Source organism: Drosophila pseudoobscura, chromosome X (assembly GCF_009870125.1).
Source record: "Drosophila pseudoobscura strain MV-25-SWS-2005 chromosome X, UCI_Dpse_MV25, whole genome shotgun sequence".
Classification (NCBI taxonomy): domain Eukaryota; kingdom Metazoa; phylum Arthropoda; class Insecta; order Diptera; family Drosophilidae; genus Drosophila; species Drosophila pseudoobscura.
Genome location: NC_046683.1, coordinates 59,223,447 through 59,235,634, shown reverse-complemented (window position 1 = coordinate 59,235,634; position 12,188 = coordinate 59,223,447). Strand labels below are relative to the sequence as shown.

General features: G+C 47.0%; 1 protein-coding gene across 6 annotated transcripts in view; it reads right to left on the bottom strand.

The window, feature by feature from the left end:
• The window catches only part of RhoGEF64C (Rho guanine nucleotide exchange factor at 64C), a 126,118-nt gene that overhangs the window by 49,048 nt on the left and 64,882 nt on the right, over nt 1-12,188 (bottom strand). For 5 of the 6 annotated variants that reach the window (XM_033382495.1, XM_033382498.1, XM_033382494.1 and 2 more), the window contains one exon: nt 3,892-4,149. The gene's annotated coding sequence lies outside the window, so the exon portion shown is untranslated. Of the gene's footprint in view, nt 1-3,891; nt 4,150-4,426; nt 4,506-12,188 lie in introns of those variants that run through there. The other variant, XM_033382500.1, reaches the window with a different exon arrangement.

Below are 12,188 nucleotides of genomic sequence, written 5' to 3'. Positions count from 1 at the left end.
CGAGATGCTACTGCATTCGAGTGGCACTCGTTTAATAATTCATCAGAATATCACTATCTCGCTACGGGAATGCCCGGCCTCAGGAATGTTGATGGTGGGCTCTCTCTCTCTCTCTCTCTGTGTGGGATTGGCGTTAATTTGCGGTCGCTGTGTAGTAACCGCACTTCGGCCACCTCTTTCACACTCTTCTTCTCTGTCTTGGCCACTTGTGCGCCTCATTTCCTGTGGCCGACTGCCATTTGACTTGCAGTTTCCGTTTCCGTTTCAATGACGCTTTGATTGGCCTTGCGGTATCCGCTCCACTGTGACCCCTAACCCCTGCCCCGCCCCGCCCCGCCCCGCACCGCCCTGCCCAACGCCATAGAGTTGCCTATTAAACGATAATTATTATGTGGCCAGAGAAGCCACTTCTTCGCTGACCGCATCGCAAACTTTGGCGGTTCTGCCACACTCAAACGAATCTTCTCCTCATCATGAGAGAGGCACTGCACAGCACTGCACAGCACTGGACTGCACTGCACTGCCATGGTTACCGCGCCGACTGTTAATGACTCAACTTTGACTTGAGACTTGAGAAATTAAAGGGGGTATTGATTACATTTCTACATAGTTTCTTTAAGAGATTTCAAGTCAATGAAGTCAAGTCAAATGCCATTGAACTAGTTCTCTTACTCCGCTTTGACTCTTTTTAGCGGAAGATATCAAATATTTTATGCAAATTACAAAACTACATATTTAATGGCCGACCACTAAATCTTAAGAGACCAAACTGATTAAATCAGTGCCAAAACAATGAAAATACGTGATTTATTCGTCTCTACTTAAGATTGGTAGGGTCGCAACACGCAACAGATTGTGGGTCCACGTTCCATTCGATGGTAATTGCAAAAACCGGGAACTGCAGCTCCGGCTCCAGCTACGGCTACGGCTCCACTCTTCTTCATTGCTCGAAATAAAAGTAAGTTAAATTGAAAATGAAATGCAATCAGAGCTTGAGCTCTTTGGCTCTATTCCGGTATCTGTTAGATGGGTTGCTGCCATAGCATTTGTATCTGTATCTGTATCTCTATCTATATATCTTCAATTGCAACGGCAACGCCTGCTGGTTGCTGGCTTCTGGCTGCTGGCTGCTGCTACCTTCATTTGCATTTCGCATTTGCATTATTAACGAAAGGTGTGAACATTTTAGCCATGTAATTGACACAACAAGCTCCCAGAAGGGCATCGAGCATCGGGCATTGGGCATCGATTCCCCAGAGATAAGAGAGTGCCTCGTGCCATCCCCCGTCCTGGCGTGTCCTGTTTCAGCAAAATATGATTGGCAAACACACACACACTCCTCAAATGTACACTTTTTGGCCTTCTGTCGTTTAATGGCTTATTTTCGCAAGGAAATTTTGTTTGAAAATCTTCCTTCCGTTTCTATATGCATAGAGAAGCAGCACTTTTGCGAGTAATTGAAACATTTTTAAGGTGTACGTACTCGTACTCGTCCCCCCTCCCCCCCCCCCTCGTTTAAGTTGCCATCGAAATTGTGGCATATTCATGAGGCAAATGCTTGTCATTTAGCTGGACATGCCCCAACCCAGAGAGAGAGAGAGAGATACTAATGCAGCTTTGACACTTATCGCCTAATCAAAATGTCATAAATCTGCACAAGTCCCGGGAAGTTTGATTTGACAGCTTCACTCCCTACCACCACCGCCGTCGACCACCGACCACGGACCTCTCAGAGAGACGTCGCACCATATCTGAAGCGTTAATTTGCTCGACCAACGGAAGACAAGATAAACCCAGCGAGTGGAGGAGTCCTTGGGTTGGGGTTTGAGCTTAAGTTTGGGGGATAAATCAAATCAAATGACAATTAAAGTGACATTCAAAGTCCAAGGGGAATGCTTTAAAATGCCAGGCACGAAATTCACAGAAGGGAAAAATGCATTCAAAAAGGGGCAACGCAGGGGGGGCGGAAGGAAGGAAGTGATGCGGTGCGCTGCGGTGCGGTGTGGTGCTTGAGCTGTGGCAATTAATTAAGGCAAAACCTCAGCGACATCGCGCTCAAAAGTATGCAACACACGAACCGCAAAGGCAATGAAATATTGCAATCACTAAGAGAATGAAAAGCCAGAGGAAGACAGCGACAGAGAGAGAGAGAGAGATTGCAGTTGGAGCTGATTCTTTGGTTGTTTTTTTTTTTGTTTGGGGGGGTGCTTCCGTTTCCGCTTCTGTCCCACTCACTCTCCCGTTCGCTTTGGCATCTCGGTTGACTGGTTGACGCCCGCTTGCCAAAATTAGTTTCTGTGTCAAAAGTTTGAAATGAGCAAGCTCTCCTCTCGCCAGCCAGCCAGCCAGCCAGCCATCCAGCGAGCCAAAAGAAAAACTACTCCAAGAGCTCCACAGAAAGTGTCAGAAAGACAGAGCGAGAGCGAGAGAGAGCGAGCGAGAGCGCAGGGAAAGAGGACAAAGTTTGGCTCGGGCGCTGATGTAGTTAAGAATTGGCAGCAAATGCTGCTTAATTTCAAAAGAAACTTTACGTATTTGTCATGCGGCGCACATTCATTGCGGTGTTCATTTGAGCGCTCATTCAGCCACCAGGAGCCAGGGAGTGGAGTCGAGTCTAGTCGAAGTCAGAGTCGCCACAGAACCGCGGAAGCCAACGACGTTGACAAACGTTGCCTTGGTCACTTTTTGGCCAACAACAAAGAGATGGCAAAGGAAAATGATGCTGGTGGTGCTGCTGATGCTGATGCTGATTCCGAGATGCTACTGCATTCGAGTGGCACTCGTTTAATAATTCATCAGAATATCACTATCTCGCTACGGGAATGCCCGGCCTCAGGAATGTTGATGGTGGGCTCTCTCTCTCTCTCTCTCTGTGTGGGATTGGCGTTAATTTGCGGTCGCTGTGTAGTAACCGCACTTCGGCCACCTCTTTCACACTCTTCTTCTCTGTCTTGGCCACTTGTGCGCCTCATTTCCTGTGGCCGACTGCCATTTGACTTGCAGTTTCCGTTTCCGTTTCAATGACGCTTTGATTGGCCTTGCGGTATCCGCTCCACTGTGACCCCTAACCCCTGCCCCGCCCCGCCCCGCCCCGCACCGCCCTGCCCAACGCCATAGAGTTGCCTATTAAACGATAATTATTATGTGGCCAGAGAAGCCACTTCTTCGCTGACCGCATCGCAAACTTTGGCGGTTCTGCCACACTCAAACGAATCTTCTCCTCATCATGAGAGAGGCACTGCACAGCACTGCACAGCACTGGACTGCACTGCACTGCCATGGTTACCGCGCCGACTGTTAATGACTCAACTTTGACTTGAGACTTGAGAAATTAAAGGGGGTATTGATTACATTTCTACATAGTTTCTTTAAGAGATTTCAAGTCAATGAAGTCAAGTCAAATGCCATTGAACTAGTTCTCTTACTCCGCTTTGACTCTTTTTAGCGGAAGATATCAAATATTTTATGCAAATTACAAAACTACATATTTAATGGCCGACCACTAAATCTTAAGAGACCAAACTGATTAAATCAGTGCCAAAACAATGAAAATACGTGATTTATTCGTCTCTACTTAAGATTGGTAGGGGGGGGGGGGGGCATACGAAAACAGACCATAAAACCCGACAATTCTTAATCGGATCTTAGTTTCGGTACATGAGATTCTACGAATCATATTTATTTTTCGCCGAAATTCATCAAATATGTGGTGTTTATGGGATTTTGAATGCTTAGCAAACCATTTCCAAGCCCTCAATCCTTCAATCCGTCTGCCCTTGTGAAATTTTTATTCTACTTTATGCTCAGAGGCTACCGTTCTTCCCCACACACATAATGATGCATGCACAAACGTGTCGAATTTGTATATCAAGCATTCTGTCTTTGTCTTACCTTCTTAATCGCTGACCCTCGCACCTTTTTCGCAGGCAGTTTTTGTTCCCAGATCGATTTGCGCTTGCAGTTTCTGCTCTCTTTCTTGCATGCAGTTTCCGATCTCTCTCTCTCTCAGCAAATCGTTAAATCTCCCTCTCTCGGACTTGCAGTTGTTGCTGTACCACCGTTCAACGGCCTGTTACGGTTTTTGCAGTTGCTTTTGCTATCTCTCTTGTTGGTTGTGCTGTTGCCGTTGGTTTTATTGCTTTTTTTTGGCTGCAAGTAAACATAAATAAATTGTTATCTTATTAGTGCTGTTGAGTGCTCTGTATCTCTGTCTCTGTCTCTTCCCCCCCTCTCCTGCTCGACTGAAAGTCGATATTTGAATTTTTGGCGTTATTTAGTGAACATTGAAAATGCAATCTTTACATTTAATTTGGCCGCTGAAAGTTGCACGCAATTAAGCAGCAGCCGATGCACATGCCACGCACAACGCCAGCAACAGCAACAACCAGAAATGAATGCGGGCCTCGGTGACCGAAGCGTTACATACCCTTTAAAAGGCATCATTTCTATGGTGGTATTTTAGGAGCCGCAAAACAAAAACACAACTTGATGGCTCTGCCCAGAATGCACGTCTCTTGGCTTCGGCTTTTTTCGGTAGGCATTTGCGCAGCTCGCAAGCAGCGCAGTCGAGACCCTGAGCAGAGCTTGAGAGAGTAAATAATGCGCGCTCTCAGAGAGCGGCTTGTGCGTAAAGCTAGAGAGGAGCTTTAGAGCTGTGAAGCCATTGGAGAAAAGTTCTGAAGCCCTTTCCTCTCTCGCGTGGCCCACATCTGATCAAAATCATGGCACCCTGTTCATAGGATATCCTAAATACCGACCAAAATGGATTTATTTTATTTCTATTTGCATTTGAATTTGCTTTTGTTGCAGTTGTTGCTTTGCAGATAAACAAACATGATGGCCATGCTGCGAGAGGGGAGCATCTGCTCTGCTCTGCGCTGCACTGCACTGCACTGCACGCTGCGTGCTTATCGGCTCAATTGGGCGGGGAAACGGTAAACTGAGCAGTGGCGGCAGAGGTATGCGAAATCGGTGCGCGGTAGGGGGTAGGGCGACATCGCTTACTTCATTATCAGCGCGCTGCGGGTGCGCGGGTGAAGGGCTCTGCGGGGGTGGGGGAGGGAGTGGTTGAAGCGTTGATTTCTTTGGCCAAAAACATTTCCGGCCCTCTCCCCCCACCCCCTGCCCGCACGCTCCATCTCTATCTGCTCTCTCCAGATGCATTCGTGTGTGAAAATGATTTTAAAATTGGCGCTGAATTGTGCAAAGACAATCAAAAGGCATTTCGGGATGGCCATTACGATGTTCATTCGATGTCGATGATGATGACGATGATAATGCCGGAAAACAAAGCAAAAGGTAAAAGGAGCGAGAGGGGAAGGGGAGGGGGCCAGAAGCGAGCCGGGCAGCGGGCAAAGTGAAATTTTGACAGCTTTTAATTGTGCAACGGCGCGAGCAGAAAGCAAAAGAGGCTACAGTGAAGCCCCCCTCGAACAGAATCACTTGGCGTGTCCTCGAACGGAAAGTGTTCTACAAGTGTCTCGGAGTCTCTGTTTTCGGGGATAATCCATCAGAGACCCCATGTAATCACGATTTGCGCGCCACGGGAGCTTTCACCGTAGACATTTATCTTTGCGGCACTTGTACGATTATACGAGTGTATGTATGTATATGATAATATTTAACTAACTTTGGCCACAGTCCCCAGTGCAATTATCAAAACGCATCACGCGTCAGGGCCAGGCCGCCTAGGGCGATAAGCAAAGGTAGGCAGGAACGACGCAAGGGACGGGGAGGGGACGGGGAGGGGCCAGTGGCAGTTGCAGTGCGGCAGAGCACCTGGCGACTGTCAGTTTAACGCCTCAACGAGCAAAGTGAAGGCAAAATTGCATTTCGCCTTGGAGGCCGCAGCCGCAATTAACGCGGCATCATTTCTATCCAACTTGATGATATTTCAACTTGGGGTTTGGGTCTCAGCCAGAGGCCGGGAAGGGGTACGGGTACGGGTACGGGTACGGGTAACGGGGGCCTGAGCGAATCATCATTAATAGACCAAAGTGAGAGTTTTCTAGCGATGCTGGTGCTGATGCTGGTGCTGCCTGCCTAATGGCAAAATGAGTGCGCACTTTATGCCACCGCGGCATCAGTGGCAGAGGGCCACGAGAGGGAGCAGCCTCATCCAAGACGGATGAGGAGACGACGACGGGAATCAGAGCCATCATCAAGGCCTTTGAGCTATTTATAACACTCTTTTCTCACACACAAGCACACACACACACTCAAACACTCACACGACTGTCAGCAATCATTCAGCGGGTTTAATTAAAAATTTGTGAAGCCTTATGCAAATGCTCCTCCTCATCCCAGTGCCAGTGCCAGCGCCAAAGCCATAGCCATAGCCACATACCGGGCTCCCAGTTTCTCCCTCCCTCTCCCTCTCTCTGTCTCTCTCTCTCTCTTTTTCGCTACAATTGCACTAAAAAGTTAACGAAGCATAAATCTCTGTGCCTTGGCTCCCTCTCTGATAAGCTACAATCAAATGCAATCAAACTAAATTCAATTTAATGGCCCAAGTCAGCATCAGGAACTAAAGAGCAGCCGCCAAAGCCATGCTCCTCTCCGTTCCTCTTCTCTCCTCTCCGCTCTGTTCGGTTCGGTTCGATTCGGCTCTGCTCTGCTCAGGATCTCAATTCAAGTGAAGTGAGCTGGAAAGGAGCGGGGAAGCGGGGAAGCGGGGGAACGGTGGAGCGCCAGGGAGCTAAACAGCTAGAGAACGAAGGAGCTAGCAGCTGCGACTAAATACAAATTACAAGCTCCAACTCGGGCTCAATCTCAATCTCAGCCTCAATCTCGGTTCTCCAGGTGGAGCGCAACGGCTGGCCAAATATTGTTCGAAATTGATTAGATGCGCTCCAAAGTCGATATCGGTGATGGCGGTAACAAAAAGAATCCGTTGACAGGCAAATCTCCCATGAGCGAACATTCACGCTTCGGTGGAACTTAATCCAACGCAAACTTCCTTAAGTGGAATACCCGTACTCGGGTACTCCCGCTGTCGTATCGAACCAAAGATAGTTTCCAGCAGAACTCGAGTCTCTGTAGATGGTTCTTCTCCTATGGTGTTGTTCGGGAAGTACTTCCCAAATTATTTTCCCCTGATTAAATCAAGGGGGATGAATTTTTTGAATAATTCTGCATAGAAAATCTTTGCTTTGCTTTAATTAGAAGGATATTGAGATAAAAAGTTTGTCCTTTTCAGCGACCCTTCACTGTATGCTCAAAGTCTTGGGAATGAAAACAGATCAAATCTCTGTGAAAAATCGCAGAAAAATCACGCAAAATCTAAGCTGCTGGCTGCACGGTCGGGTCGGGTCGGGCCGTCGTTCTCGTTCCTGGAAGTCACTCAAGGATGTGGAGCATAATCTGCCTTTCAGTTAGCTTTATAAATATTTATAAACGACAGATTCTGGTCCGGGAGTTATGCATGGAGGGATACCTAATGTTGGATGTATTCTGTGCTCTCCCCCCCCCCCCCCCCCTACTTCTCTGTTGCGTTGAAAGCGGCAGAATCGCGAGGCACGGCACACTGCTTGTTGCACTGAGTTTCGGTGGCCTCTCACAGTCGCCCCCATCCACTCTCTTTGCTGACAATTCAAGCGTTGCGAAAACGTTTGCACTCTCCCTTTCGCTCTATCCCTCGGTGTGTATTTTTTCCGTAGCTTCTGGGAACCCCCGAAACCTCTTCTATTGACAGCACCAATTGCACTCTTCTCCCTCTACTCTGGACAGCGTTTCCTGTACCTTCAGTGCTGCACTCCTCTCCCCCCACTCCTAAGCCAGGCAGCGCTTCTGCCTTTCCATCTCCCACTCTTCGCCCGTTTTTATTGGCTTCGACGGCGGCGTCGACAGCCACGGACCGCAGTACTGAGAAGAGCCGAGACGAGACGCGACGAGCCGAGCCGCCTCTGCCTACGCCGCTCTGCCGCCGCCAGACGTTTCGTCTGTTTGATCTGCCTTCCCTTACACACCCGCTACTCGCTGCTCGCTGTTTCTGTTTCTTTTTTGCCTTGCACTCTCGCACTCCCACAAACAGACACACACACACATACACACACACACACAGAACCTGTCAGTGTGTCTGTTTGAGTGAGTGTTTGCTCAACATTGTTCGATATTTGCTTCCGCGGTTGGCCTCTCTCCTCCTCCTCTCGCCCTTTCCGCCCGGCTGTCTCCTCCTGTTAGCCCATCTTTGGGCTCGCCCTCCCTAGCCCTCTCTAGCCGTACTCCCCCCCTCTTGGCTTCTGTTCATTTCTTGACTTCTGGATGTTTATCTTCAATGATTTGCGATTTTCCGGCAATTTACGCAAAAATATGTGACGAAATTTCAGAGCTCCTCCGGTCCCCTCCCCCCCAGCCCACCCCACACTGTGTCTACTGAACTGCAACAGCTTTGTGCTCTCTTTTTGTGGGTACCCTTGCTTTAAGGAGGGTACCATGATTGCCACAAGAGACTGGGGCATCTCTTGCTCTACTGAAGAGAAGATTACTGCATCCTCTATTACCATATCCTTGAGATAATAAACATTTGATTTCGATATATATTCCTACCCCATCGGATCAATATATATCCCCTCGATTAATTTCCAAATTTCGATTTCCCCCACGTTTCAACGGCAAGGGTATCTCCTCATTCGATCCCTGTATCCCCACAAGTCCTTTCTTATTTTTATTACAATTTGAAATATCTATCTCTTTCTCCCCCCCATTCGCCCCCCCCCCCCCCCCCCCTCCCGCAATCTTTATGCGTTGCGCGCGTGATGTCAGAGCCCCCGAAAATTTGCCGAGGAAATTAGCGTGCAAAAATGTTGATGGCAAATATTTGCCGTCGCAGCGGGGGGAGGTGGGGGGGTGGGGGGATCAGGGTAACAGCATCTCCCACGCTTTTCAATTTGCTTAACGAATTTTTGTGTTTGGGCAGATTGTCTCTGTGCCATTTGGCGCTGCAGTTAATTGAATCCGAAAGGTGAAAGGAAGCTCGAGCGGAAACCATTTGGATTTCAGGATGGATTGGGGTTGGGGTTGGGGGTTGTGGGGTTGGGGTTTGGCGCGCTTCACCGCGATAACAATGAAATACTTTATTGCCTGATTTATCGACCTAAAGGGCTGCCATGGCTTATGCGGAAGAGGAAACAAGAAAAATCATAGAAAATCAATTTGGTAAGAGAAATTGTTGCATCCCTTTCGAGAGAAACAGAAATTAATTTATATTGAATACACTTTCACCCACAAAAAAAAAACACACACACACACACACAAAACTCAAGCAAACAATATGTATTTTCGTACAAAATGAATCACAAACAAGAACAAAAATGCTCTTCACAAAATTGCACTCCTTTAAGAGGCTGCTTTCAATAATAAACAATGGAGGATATTTGGTTGTTTGTATATTTGCTTGTTTACTCCTGTCGAAAAGTCGAGAAATGCTTTGTAAATATGCAAAAATGCGTACAAATAAATTGTGAAATTAAATGGCCCCCAGGAAGCGTCATAATAATTATGGCAATGATTGTTCCATTGTCGGCAGTGTAATGATCATGTGATGATTTGATAATTAAAAGCAAACATTAGGCCACGCGATGCCATGGGGAAACCCACCATCAAAATGTACCTAAATGAAGCAGAAACAGAAACGGAAGAGGGGGGAAAAAAAACAGTCTCAAACGCCCCTGGGAACGGGGAGGGGGGGGACAACCACTGACCGATAGAGAGACACGCCCCTCCCTCCGCCACCGTACTGCCCCCTGGTCCTACACGGGGCGAAAAGAGGGGGAGAATCTTGATAGTTTTGCATTGCCTTGGGTTGGGAAATACCACTTGAACAAAGTTTTTTTTCCAAGTGTAGCACAACTCAGTCAGTGGTTGCCAGTAGCCAGACACGGACTTGTGCCCCTAACTGTGGCAGCGATAACAACTTTCGTGCGTGGCCAAAAGAAGAGTGTGTGGGGGGGGGGGGGGGGAATCTTCTCTCTGGAGTAGACTAGTTCCCCCCCCCCCCAGCTGCAGGACTGGAACACGTTTCGTTGTGGCGACAAGGTTTTTCTCCTCAGTTGATGAACTCCGTTGGGGGCTCCGTTGGGGGCTCCGACGCTGTCTCTTGCAGACTCCTCAAGCCTCTCGCCATGACATGTCTGACACCTCCACCCCTCCTCCAACTGGTGGCTCTGTGGCTGTCACCGTTTCTGCCTTCGGGCCAACGCATTTTTCATTAACACGCCAGCGCGCAAAAGTAGTTGATCCGCTTTTGGCCGTTACACTTTTGTACGCATGTGTTTGTGCGTTATAAGATACATCCGTTGTGATTGTAAATGTATCTGTATCCGTATCTGTATCTGGCAGATATACGGGCATGCAATAACCGACAAAACCCGAAAACAAAACAACAACGAAAAACCAGACCTTGTGCCACTTTTACGATCTGTGTCCGAGAATATGAAGCAACAACACCAGACGGAGGCAGGGGCAGGGGCAGGGGCAGAGACGGCATTGGGGAGACAACGGACTTGGCAAATTGATTAACGCTAATCGACGCCATTTTGTGTGCAAAATTTTCATAAAGCTGCAAGGAGGATGAGACCAAGGAGCGGGCAGTGGGCGGGGCGGGGTGCGGGGTGGGGCGGTGCGGCGTTGCAGTGAGAGCTGAGCGGTCACTGTGCGTTACCCGAGCCGGCTTTTAGCTTGTTTTTTTTCTTCTTTTTATTGATTGTTTTTTTGGCCAAGTTATGATGTTGTTGTTTTTTGGTAGTTGACGTCGTTCATTGGCTTTCGGCAATCAATGACTCGGGGTGGGCAGGGGTAATGGATCAGGGGGGGGAGGGGTCTGTTGGAGTTGTCGAACAACTGTAAATTGCAGCAACCAGTCCCAAAAAAATCTCGTTTGCCTAATAGCCGAGTTCAAGTTGAATGCCTCTCTCAATCTCTCAATCTATCAATCGGTGGCATCAGGCGGCAGCTGACGGCCGACGGCAGGCGTCATCGGGCATCATGATCGTTGATTTTTAATTAACAGCCAAATAAATTAGCAGCGTCTCAAGAAATGACAACAACAAAAGCCACAGCCCCACCACGAAAAAAAAGGAGGGACAAAAAAAAACATTAACAACAATGCAGTCGCCAGCCAAAAATAGCAGGAGAACACAGCAGCCCCCCTACCCCGCCCCTCCGCTTTATCGATTAAGTACTGTATCTTACGGTTTAAGCCTTAAAGTCGAACGGGTTTGGAGAAAACTCACTCGAGCACAGAACCAAAGATGGAATGGAATTTCGGCATTTGGAGATTAAAAATGCACGATAAATTCCCATTGGAAATCGATTTTAATTATGATTTTGATTCAATTTCAGTTGTTTTTGCCTTGAAATTGATTAAAATAAAGACCATTCTGGGGAGAGATAATCAATGCGAAGGAAAAAACCTTGTGCGTGTGTGCCTGGAGGGCAGGGCAGTCACGAATTGCCTTATCTGTGGATCTTCATTCAAATGAATTTATCTACTAGGAGCTTTACTCCTCCTCCTCCTCCACCTCCACCTCCCCCTCCACTCACGCACTACGAACACACGCTCTCGCAATTTAAAATTGCATTCCATTGCACTCTCTCAGAGCAATTCCCTTAATGCTTCCTTTTATCGCTCCCTCTCTTTCCCTCTCTCTCTCTCTCTCTGGCAGCAACAACCTTAATGGCCTCTCGCTCTCACGAACGCGATGGAACTCTACTTTGCTGCGTATTTTATGTCTTGATTTGGATTCTTCTTGGCCTACAGATACCCTGTATTCCACTCTATTCTAAAATACTACCTAAAGGATTTCGGTTTTCCAGGATCCAGGATTTCTGCAACCTTCGATTTAAAAATGATATACACCCATCGATTTGCACCGTGAGAAAGGAAATTAAAAAAAGAAAGTGCTTTCACTTACATTTTTAACATTAATATGAAAGTATTTGATCTAAATATATCTCATATTTTAAATAAAATATGACTCATACTTTAAATAAAATATGACTCATATTTTAAATAAAATATTTTTTATTTCAAATAAATATATTTCATATTTTAAATAAAAACATTTCATATTTAAAAAAAAATGATAATTAATTCTTAAATTAAAATATAGTTCATATTCACATGTATTTCATATACATATACATATGTAGATTAAATGTATTTCCCACAAGTTTAAGATATTATATTT